The sequence below is a fragment of the Macrotis lagotis genome, chromosome 8 (assembly GCF_037893015.1).
Source record: "Macrotis lagotis isolate mMagLag1 chromosome 8, bilby.v1.9.chrom.fasta, whole genome shotgun sequence".
NCBI classification, from domain to species: Eukaryota; Metazoa; Chordata; class Mammalia; order Peramelemorphia; family Peramelidae; genus Macrotis; species Macrotis lagotis.
The window spans coordinates 90,248,034-90,259,516 of record NC_133665.1 but is presented as its reverse complement, the minus strand read 5'-3'; the positions used below and the strand labels follow the sequence as shown (position 1 = coordinate 90,259,516).

The 11,483-nt window shown below is 33.3% G+C and overlaps 1 pseudogene; it reads right to left on the bottom strand.

Moving 5' to 3' along the window:
- Positions 1–1,355: 1,355 nt before the first annotated feature.
- On the bottom strand, positions 1,356–6,019 carry LOC141496495 (elongation factor 1-gamma-like; annotated as a pseudogene).
- Between the last annotated feature and the right edge of the window lie 5,464 nt (positions 6,020–11,483).

The following is an 11,483-nucleotide window of genomic DNA, read 5'->3' as shown; positions in this document are numbered from 1 at the left end:
TCTCCATCACCATAATAAGAAATACAGTACCCAGTTTTCCTTTACAATTCAACTCTCTTGATCATGCATTGCAACTGGACCAATCTTAAGTTTGACTATATGGATCTTTGTCAAGAAGGTGATATCCCTGTTTTTTTTTTTTTAGTATGTTTTCCTGAATTTCTTCCAAGGAGCAAGCATCTTTTAACTTCATAGCTAAGGTGACCATTGAGTCCAAAAATATAAAATCTGACACTGTTTCCATTTCTTCTTCTGTTTTCCAGAAAATGATGGAACCAGTTCTCAAGATCTTAGACTTTTTCCATGTTAAGCTTCAAGACAGCGGTAACATTCTCCTCTTTCACCCCTTCAAAGGACTTCTTAATTCATTTTTACTTTTTGCCATCAGAGTGGTATCCTCTGCATAGCTGAGATTGTTGATATTTATCCAAGAAACTTTAATTCCAGCTTTTGATTGATCAAAGTTGGCATTTTGGATGATGGATTCAGCATATAAGTTAAATAAGTAAGGTGAAAACATACAGCCTTGCCATACTCCTTTTTCAATCTTAAACCAATTAATTGTTCCATATTCAATTGTCCTGCACACAAGTTGCTCAGGAGATAAGTAAGATGATCCATACTCCCGTTTTGTCAAATGGTGAATTCATGACACAAAAGCATGGATCTTTCAGTTTATCATATCTGGATTACTATGGTCATTTACTATTGTGTATTGGGTATCTAATCCATTCTACTGATTAATCACTATACCAGATTATTTTGATGATTACTGTTTAGCAATGTAATTTGAAATCTGAAACAGCTATGCTGTTTTCTTCTACAGTTTAAAAAAAAAGACTCCCTTGATATTTTTTTTGTTCTTATAGATAAATTTTGCTATATTTTTCCAGTGCTATAAAAGTCCTTAGTAGTTTGATTGGCATGGTACTGAATAAGTAAATAATAATATAATAGTCATTCTATTCAAGAGTAATTAATATTTTATCAGTTAGATCTATCTTATTGGTGCAGAAGTGTTTTGTAATTGTGTCTATATAATCTCTGGGATTTTCTTGTCAGGTAGACTTCCAAGGATTTTATATTGCCTGCCCTTATTTTAAATGGACTTTAACTTTCTTCCTTTTGCTACTGGGCTTTGTTGATAGTATATATAAATTCTAATTATTTGGGGGGATATTTAATATTATTGTATTCTATATATTATATTTCAAATACATATTTATTTTGTTGAAGTTGTTAATCATTTCAGTTAGTTAACTGATCCTTTAGAGTTTTCTAAATATATTATTATATCATCTGCAAAGAGTAATAATTTTGTTTCCTCATTGCTTATTTTTATTCTTCTCTTATTGCTATAGATAGCAACTCATGAAGATCTGGCTGAGTTCTTGGGGGAAATGGTACTTGGTGTACCACAGGGACCTGTCTTCTCATAGAAGTGCTCCCAGAAATATGGCAGGGCTGTCCTTGTTGGAATATTTTTACTTAAAAATCAACCAACAGAAAAGTACTTTTGGGCTAGTGGACAAAAGGTCTTGGGTTCTGCATCCAGAGACTGCTCAGATTCATCTATCTTCTACTAAGGGTTGGGAACTGCAGCCACCTTCTTGTTCTCCTGCTGAGCCTATGCATTGTTGGCCTTATCACTGTCCCCTCTCTTTTCTTGTGGTCTCCTTTTTCAGCTGACTCCCAACAAAATTTTTTGCATCAAACTGGGCCATCTTCTCACAGAGCTTCACTTTTTCCAAAACTGTTGGGAACTGGGGTGGAAGTGGTGGGAGTGGTCATGGTTGGGAAAGTCCTGTTGGAAAGATGGCTCTAGAACCTGCTTATAGAGCCATAAGAGGGTGGACATCACAGTGATGTCAGCCAGTCAAACATTTCCCCACCAGAAAAGTCCAAGTCTTCAGGTGAGTGTCCAGAAGCCTCAGAACTCACCTCATCTCATCTTTTGCATTCTCTGTGGATTGTTTGTTGTGGTGGATGATACCAGGAGTGGGGAACACCAAAGTACTGGCTTGAGGAACAATGTCACTGTCAGCAGAGACCACCCACTGGATAACCAGGGCAGCTACCTCTGGAATAGAACCTTGAAGCTCATCAATGCTCATATAGTGTGCAATGATGTTGCTTTCAAACACAAAAACCATCTTCATTCTCAAATGAGATAATCTTTCCAGCAGGAAACTTTTTGGAAGAAAACAGAGAATAGGGGGTGCATTTGGTCTGAACAAAGTGGAAATGGGGAACTGCAGAAAGCATATGGCTCTGAGCCCCACTGTTCTGTGCATCAATGAGGGCTTTGAAAGCCTGCTAATTTTCAGGGAATGTGAATAGGGTCCCTGATGCCAAGGTGATCCTGCAGTGAAAGTCCTACTAGCATTTTTTTAATTTTATATCACTATTCATTAAAAATTGTTCCATAGTATACTTTCTCTGTTTTGTTCTCTCTAATTTAGGTATCAACAATATATTTGTGGCCTGCTTTAATGAATCTTAATAAAATCATTTATCAATTCCCTTTTCTGCCACTGTAACTGGTCTTCATCACCTCATTCAGATTATTACCATAGTCTGTTGGCTTGTCTCCCTTACACAGGTCTTTCCCCATTTCAATCTATCCTCCATTCAACTGTCAAATTAATCTTCCTAAAAAGCATATCTGACTAAATCACCTCCCCTATTCAATGATTTGCAGTGGTTTCCTATGGCATCTAAGATCAATCGAATATCCTCAGTTTAGCAAAGTCCTCCATGATCTGGTCCCCTTCCTACTTTTTCAATTTTTTTATACATTACTTCCGTCCTGTTACTCTGTGATCCAGGGATACTGACCTTCTTTCTGTTCAATCTCCTAACTATATACATTTTCACTCACCATCAGTTGCCTGGAAAGCTTTCCCTCCCAGCTTCCTTGGCTTCCTTTACATCTCAGTTAATGGTCTCTCTTTGCATAAGAAGTCTTTCTCAATTTTTAATTTTAAAACCTTCTCTCCGACATTATCTCTAATTTATCTCGTAAAAGTATCCGGTTTGTTTATGGTTTTTTGCTTCTACTTGTCTCCCCCATTATAATGTGAATTTCTTGAGAAAAGGGACTGTCCTTTGCCTTTCTTTGTAGTTCCAAGTTTCATTGCAATACTTGGTACATGTAGCTTTCTTAATAAATACTGGTTGACCAAATTGCATCAGTCTGAGATTCCTGGAAAATTTTGCTTAAAAATTCCTGGTATACTGGAAAATGTTCTACCAAGAATCATGAAATAATTAGGTTCTAGTTCTACCTCCAACCTTTGCCATCTGGCAATGAGTACCTCACTATTTTCCCCCAAGCATCTATTTGTAAGTCGGAGAGGTAGCACAGTGGATAGAGCATCGGTCCTGGAGCCAGGAGGATTTGAGTTCAAATTTGAATTTAGTCACTTGATACCAGCTGTGTACCCTGGGCAACTCACTTAACCCTGATTGCTTCACATCTGGGGTCATCTCCAGTCATCGTAATTATATTTGGCCACTGGGCCAAATGGTTCTGAAGAAGAAAGGCTGATAGCTCAGCACAGCTTCCCCTCACTCAAATCCAGTTCACGTATTTGTCATGGCATCACCTCCCTGGTGTCATAGTCTTCTTCAAGAATAAAGTACAAGCAACAATAACAACACCAGTAACTATTTCACAGGATTGTTATGATGATCACATAAAGTAATTGAAAAATCCTTTGCAAAATATCAAAGCTTGTCTATTGTTACTTGATATTATCATAAATGTATAGATTTTAAAATAAGTCTGTTGTTGATTGAACTTCATTATTTCTTTGAAGTAAGAAACATAAAGTAAGAAACATCCTTCATCTATGTAGGTCCTCAAGGCTTTAATAATTTATAATCACTTGCCTGTGGCACTGAGTGACTAAGTGATTTGCCCATGGTCACACAGGTAGTATGAGTCAGAGGCAAGATAACCCAGGTATTCTTGACTCCAAGTCTGGCCCTCATCCACAAAGACATGTTTGCCCAGAGCAATAGTTGCTTTCCAAAAACTCAATTTAAGGTGTATTTTTTTGATGAACACATATAAGGTAGGCTTGTAAACCTAAGAATATGAATTATGGAATCTTTTAAACATTTCTAAAACATAGCTAACACCCTACAAATAAAGAGCAATTATAAAATAGGTAAGAGGGTAGTAACTGAACTCATTACATGATTTATGAGCCTCTTATCTATTCTCACCTAATGCTATCCAACTAGCCTTATGAAGAAGAGGTGACCATTGCCAAAACAGTGACTTCAGAAATTGTAGAACCTTCAACTCAAATAATTTTCTCACTTGTTGCTTTGTGTACTCATATTTTGCCAATGGATAGTCATTCTCTAAACTTCTTGAATTCTTTTGAATTCTAGAATGCTTAATTTATTCTCATGGGAAGACTAACATTCAGAATTTCATTAGTCACATGAACTCTAATGGGAATGGATTTACTGGATCTTTTCTTGAGAGTAGTTTTGGATAGCAAAAAAGGGAGAAAGAATAAAATCATTTGGTGCCTAGATAGAGAGAGAGAAAGAGAGAGAGAGAGAGAGAGAGAGAGAGAGAGAGAGAGACCAGATACATTGAAGAAAAATTTTATCTAAATTATGTTCTTGTTAATTTGTTTGTTTTAATACTTGGATAACTGAATTTAAGTATAATTATACTCCTCTGTAATCTTATATGTTTTGTTTTATACATTTAAAATAGTATTTTTGAGAAGAGGTTCTAGGCTTCACCAGATTGATTAGAAGTCCAAGACATAAAAAAGTTAAGAATCTTTTATCTATGTTTATTTTTGATTTAAGATAGGACACTTTTATTCATCCTCCTTCTTTGGGATTGACATTGCATGAGTCCCTAAACTAATCTTTGTCCAGTTCTACCTCTCTATATCCATCCAACAGAAGCAGATTTTTCATGACCTGAATATAGGGCTTAAGATTTCAAAATACAATTTCAAAACATAGCAGCCAGCATATATGATAGTGTGGTTTTAATAATGTCAGCCTCTAAGAATTCCTGACATGTAGAAAGTCAAGGACTCAAACTGAGAAGGATTCCATAAGTCTTTCAACTTTAGTGTAGATTGTCATTAAATTGAGGATCTCTTGATGGTTGCTGAAAGAAAAAATAGCAACATGATCCTGAAAGAACAAAAAAAAAGGTCTGATACTTAAAAATAACTAGACATCTTGAGCAAAGGGAAATTGTTTAAAACAAATCAATTCAAATAAGATTCCATACTTTGGTTATCACCTCATATTTTCAAACCTCTTTTGAGAAACGAAGCCATTTATGCAACCAATAAGTGAACAAACGTTTTCCAGATACAAATTTGCTGTTCCTTCCATCCATTCCAAGGAACAAGAGATCACTGGCAAACTCATTTTGCAGATAAAGAAATAGAACCTTAAGAAAACTAATGGATTTGCCTAAGGGGCAATAGTCAGTGATAAAATTGAAAGCAGAATGGGGATCTCAGTCTCTATTTTTTTTTAATCCCGTTCAACAATTTGGACTCTTAAAAATAAGGCCTTTTAAAAATAATTATGGGAAAATATAAAAAAATTCCACTATACTTTGACTATTCATATTTTACAGATGGAGTATGAGCAGCTCTAATGGAACTAAGAAGGCCATGCAGCTTTTGAAAAAGCAACATTATGTATTGCCTGGTTATTCCTCCTTAGCACTTATACTTAGTACTCTACAAGAAAGTTTTATAGATGAGGAAACTTAGACTCAGATGAATATAGACAGCTATACAAAATGATACAGCTAGTCACTCATAGAAATCAGATCTTTTGCCCCCTCACCCTATTGTTTTTGCCCATAATCACATGAAATAATTATTGTAATGCATATGATTAAGTATACTTATAGTACAGTACATGATAGGCCTACCTTCTGAAAAACTAGCAAGGTTAATCAGGGAAGAGTACGTCACCTGTTCTTTAGAGTATCTTCTTGTTTCTCTCTGTTCATATGGGCTCACAATGAATGATCCTCATCTGGGATTCTTTACTCTCAGTCCTGGTAGAGATTAATAGTATCAACTTTTGCTTTAACTTTATGAAGCTAAAAGTTATATTTGAATTAGTACTACTTTCTTAAGATGATATTAGGGCATAGTTTAGATCATATTTTTCTGTTACATATATATGAGCGCTGATACATAATCAGGACCATAGGTCAATAGGTCTATATAGGTCTATTGATCAGATAGGTCTATTATTTCTTTTGTGATTCTTTTGTTGCAGAAATAACAATTTTTCAATGAGCTTATGTAGCATTCAGTCATGAGAATATACAGTTCTGACCAAAAATTTGAATATTTAGTCTGATCAATTTTAATCTTATTTGATAAACCTGGTTAATTGTATACTACAGTTTCTTGAAACTGGACCTGAGCAATTCTGATGTCTGAGTCAAGTATTAAGGTATTATCAAATCAACTGTTAAACAAATTTAGTTAATGAAGGAGAAACGTTGTGAAGAAACTTCAGAACTCAGATTACAGGTCCTGTGGGAGAATTCAGAACTCTGACTTGTGAGAATACTGACTCAGAGATCTGTCCCTGGGGCCAAATAGACTCTGGAACATTGTCTGCTGGTAAATGAAAAGATGTTCTTGGAGTATGACTTTAGGGGGAGAAAGCTTACCATCTGGTAACTTCCTATTATAATGACTTATTCTCATTAGCTAAGTACTAAGATCAGTTACTCCTAACTGTAATCAGCAATTTTTGAATGTTGGCATATTGGAACCACACCCCAGTAGTTTCTTTCTAGTTATGACTCTAGGAGTAATCCATTAGATCTGGGATTATAGTAGTATGCTTATTATCCAGGTATCCCCTCCACATTGTGACTTTTTCCATCGCAGTTTCAATATATCATGGATCATCATAAAAAATTAAGAATAGGAGGAGTTTGTATTAGATTTAAAGGACAAGCAAAGTTCAATAGATGACTCAGAAAAAGGTTAGAGCCTCAGAAATGCAGAAAATATATTTATATTTATAGTATCGTATAGTATCAACCCAAATTTTAGAGCAAGTGATGGTAACAAATATATATGTATATATATGAAAAAGAAAAAAATCATACTTTTTTTATCACAATAGAGGTTCAAAAAATCTTATGCAGATTTTTCAGATCACCATGGTGCTATGCCCCTAAATCCCCAAAATGTAGAAAGAATGATTATAATTGTAGTAAGGTATAAACCAAGGGATTCTATACCTAGGTAGAGATAAAGCAGTTTCAGGAAATCAATACATCTTCCTAGTCAATCTAGGTAAACTATGAAGATATAAGATTTTCAAGTGTTGGAAAAGAGAAAAGGAAATGATTCGGTAGACCCGGACTGGAGGCAGGTCTAATGCAAAATAGGCAATACGTTACCTTATAAAACAGGCAAATATTCTAAAATAATGATCATTACAGGGTTCATCTACAAGTTTACCACATCATAATGACACCAATCTCTAATAGATGTTTCCACTCAAAATGTTTTATACCCATTGGCCATTTTTATCATCATTGGTATTTTTAGTACAATTCCAATCCCTGAAAATCATAGATGTTTCACTCATGGAATTGTAGATGGTTTTTAAATGAAGTTAATAGAAATCAGTGGTTAATTTTAGTGGAAGGTCAGATTAGTCTCTTAAAACTTTTTTTTGACAGCAATTCAAAAAAAATCACACTTATTCAAGGAACCACCATTCAAGTTCTCACTGTGTTCACACTACTTTTAAGCACATTTCCCCTGCCTAAGAAAATGTTAGTAGTTATCTTCAATTATAAATTCTTTCCTGTTTTCATTCATGTTTGCTAGTCTTATATGACTTTGTTGGTATTTAGGACAAATTAAATACAAAAAGTCTTTAGAGTTTGTGGTGCCAAATACAGTGATCAAGCATATAATAAAGTCATGAATTTAACAAAAAAGTGCAGAAGATAAGAGCTTACTGACAGCTCTGCACAATCAAATCTATGTTCTCCCTATACAAATTGACTTTTTAATTCAGAAGGGCACATTTTGTTTTTGTGTTTAGATTAAAAAAAAAGAATGATTTAAACAATTCAACTAGATGTCAATAAAAGTACTTGTGGCTCAAATAAAGATTACTGAACAGCAGCTCAGCTGCATTTTTCCTTGTCTCATGATAAGTAACCTTTTTTGTATTTACCTTCTCTTTGGTCTTTGTAATTCCAAAAAGATGGGGCACCCAAGGCAAAGATTAAAGACACTATAAAACCAGGAAGTTTGTGATGACATGAGTTGTCAGTACAGAAAAAGGAAGCAGGGAAATGGCTTAAGGCCTTCTTGACAAGGGATAGAGCTTTTACACTCAAATGCTTTTCAAATAGGCATCAACCAATAGTAAAACATTAATTCCTTAACCTATTCAAAGTTAGAGACTCTGTCATTTACTTAGGCCAGATGTAGTTCTTTTCCATCTAGTTGCCAATATCCTAGACCAAATTTCAATAACTTGGGACCTGTACTATTTCAATAGTCTTTTAACTGTTTCTACAGGTTCTACCTATAGCCATACATATATATACATACATATATATGTATGTATATATATATACATATATGTAGATATAGATACCTATACCAAGACAAAAGTAGTTTTTCACATCTGTAAGAGTAAATAACCAAATCAATCTGTAATCTTATCACTGTCAGTTTTCCCTCTAAAAGAGTTTACAACACATCCTGCTATCTATTAATTATATTTTTCCAAATGCTTGCCCCAGTGCATCCACTCAATGTTTTGGGGAAATTATTTGTTCTTTTAGATATTTCAAAGGTACCCATGAATTATAGGATTTATATAATAATTATCACTTGCTATGTTATTATTATCCTGCCTTTTCTTTCCAGTGATCTGTTTCTTTGACCGTATTCAAGTAACTTAAGTTCTCAGTACTCTAAACATCTCTTAAAAATAAAAATTGGAGAAGAATTATTGATCTGCATTACTAGAAAGAATTTCTTCAACAAGATGTTTTTCCCTAACTATATAAATTATTTTTTAAAAGTCATATCTCTTAAAACCTTACAATATTATTTACTATCTCATAATTTATTTGAAATGTGTTTCAATCTACCAATGTCCAATTCTTTTCATTGTCCTTTGAATGATACTCAGTTTTAGTTTTGTAAAGAATATCATATTTCATGATCAAGAGAAATAAAATGATTTTAGAAAAGGATTGTATTAAGAACTTGTTATTGTTTTTGTTTCAGGGAGAAGATAGAGGGCATTAAAACTATTGAGTAATTTCTCAAAGGTAATGCAACCCACTCTTCTCTTTCGGTTCAATTATTTGTCCACTCATTGCCCATTTGCAATGTCTGTCCAGGAAAAATAATAAGCAAGATTTACTGGTTTCTATGAATACCATAGCCTAGAAAACTTGTTTTTTTCTTTTGTAGATAGGTCAAATTCTTCTAAGGCATTACATATCTTGTTCAAGAAGGTCTAAAATCTTTGAGGGCTTACTATTCTTAGCCTGATATCAACAAATAAGAACATGTGAAGGACCTCATCATCTGTTAGAGAATTATTCTTGGATTTGGACTCTTTTTAGAAATTCTCCCTGACAGTGACCAATACCTTTGGTGAGCACACATCTTTTAATCAACATAAGTAACTTTCCATAGGCACAACTTTATGCAAATCACCCCCTTAATCAAAATCTTTCAACAGCTCCCTTAGCCTATAAAACAAAAATCTATAGTCAGATTAATGTTTGGAACTTTTGTAAAATCTAACTTTTAAAAAGACTTTTTTTCTTGTACTATTCTCCTTAAGCAAACTTCCCACCTAACTGACTGAGTCATTGAAGTGCCCCACAACTACATGTAGATGTCATTATCACTTTATATAGGTAATCTTCCATGTCTATGATGACAATGAAGACAATGATGATATTGATACTATCTTACATTTATATAATACAAGTATCACATTTTTAAATACATAACATCTTATTTGTTCCCTATAAGTGTTCTAAATATTATTATCTCTTATTTTGGGGATTAGGAAAAAGCCAATATGCAAAAGGGTCAATAAATTGCCCAAAGTAATACAATTAGCAACTAATAGAGCTGGAATTTGAAACAAATATTTTGATTACAAAACTCTTATTTTTTTTCACTATGACACTGGAATTCACTCTAAAGAAAAGTATAACCTTTGGACTTCTCTCTGTATTTCCCTTCTTTTAAGGGACATTTTTTTTATATCTACAGGAGACAATCCTTGACTAATTAAATCACAAAGCCCTCCATGAAATTTCTGTTCTCTAAACTCTTATGTTCTTCCTATGGCACTTATTGAGCATTCATATGAACTTCATTCAAAACTCGGCAAAGAAGAGACAAAACTATTTTTATTTGTGAAAGACAAAAAAAATTCACTTAATGAATCCTATGAAATCATAAAATAATTAATACAATTAACAATATCTTTAAGAAAGCAGGTTGCATGAAAACCTACAGAATTAGTATCATTTCTCTAAAATAATATTAAAAATATAAAGAATAAAATGGAAATGGTAGTTCAATTAAAAATAAATATAAAATGTATAAAATATATAGATGAAATCTATTCAAATACACTCAAAACCTATATATATTTAATAACAAAATAGTGCTTGAAAAAAATCTCATATATTTGGTGTGATATTCAGTATTTATGTCAGGGGGTACCTAAATAATAATAATATTAATAATAATAAAAATGATTTACTTAATTTAATGTCATATAAAACTATCAAGGGGATATTTTATAGGCAGACAAAACATTCAAAAATAACTGAGGAAAAACTTCTATGCTATCAAAGGAAATAGTAAGAAAAGAATGAATGAAGTGTTACAAATTAAAAAAATACAAAAGTAGATTAATGGAATAATTTAGACAAAGAATAATTAGAAATAATTGAATTCTTGGATTGGCTAGGTGGCCCACTGGATAGAGCATTAGCCCTGGAGTCAGGTGTTCCTGAGTTCAAATCTGGCCTCAGACACTTAATAATTAACTAGCTGTGTGGCCTTGGGCAATCCACTTAACCCCACTGCCTTGCAAAAAAAAAAAAAACTGAAAAAAGTAATAATTCAATTTTATTACCCCGTGTTCAATAAATTCAAAAACATAGCTTACTTTGGAAAGAACTCTATTCATTAAGTCTGGAAAACTGGAAAAGAGTTTAACAAAAAATAGACCTAGACCACCATTTATTCCAAAAGCCAAATTAAGTGCAAATTTGATATATAACCTGAATAAATGAATAGGAGAACTGTGTCAGGTAGTTTTTATAACATAGAGGAAGTAACTTCTTGACAGAGGTAATTACAAAAAATTATTTATTTTTCATTTTATGGAGGAACAAAAGTAATACAACCAGGAAAAGAATGAAAGTAACT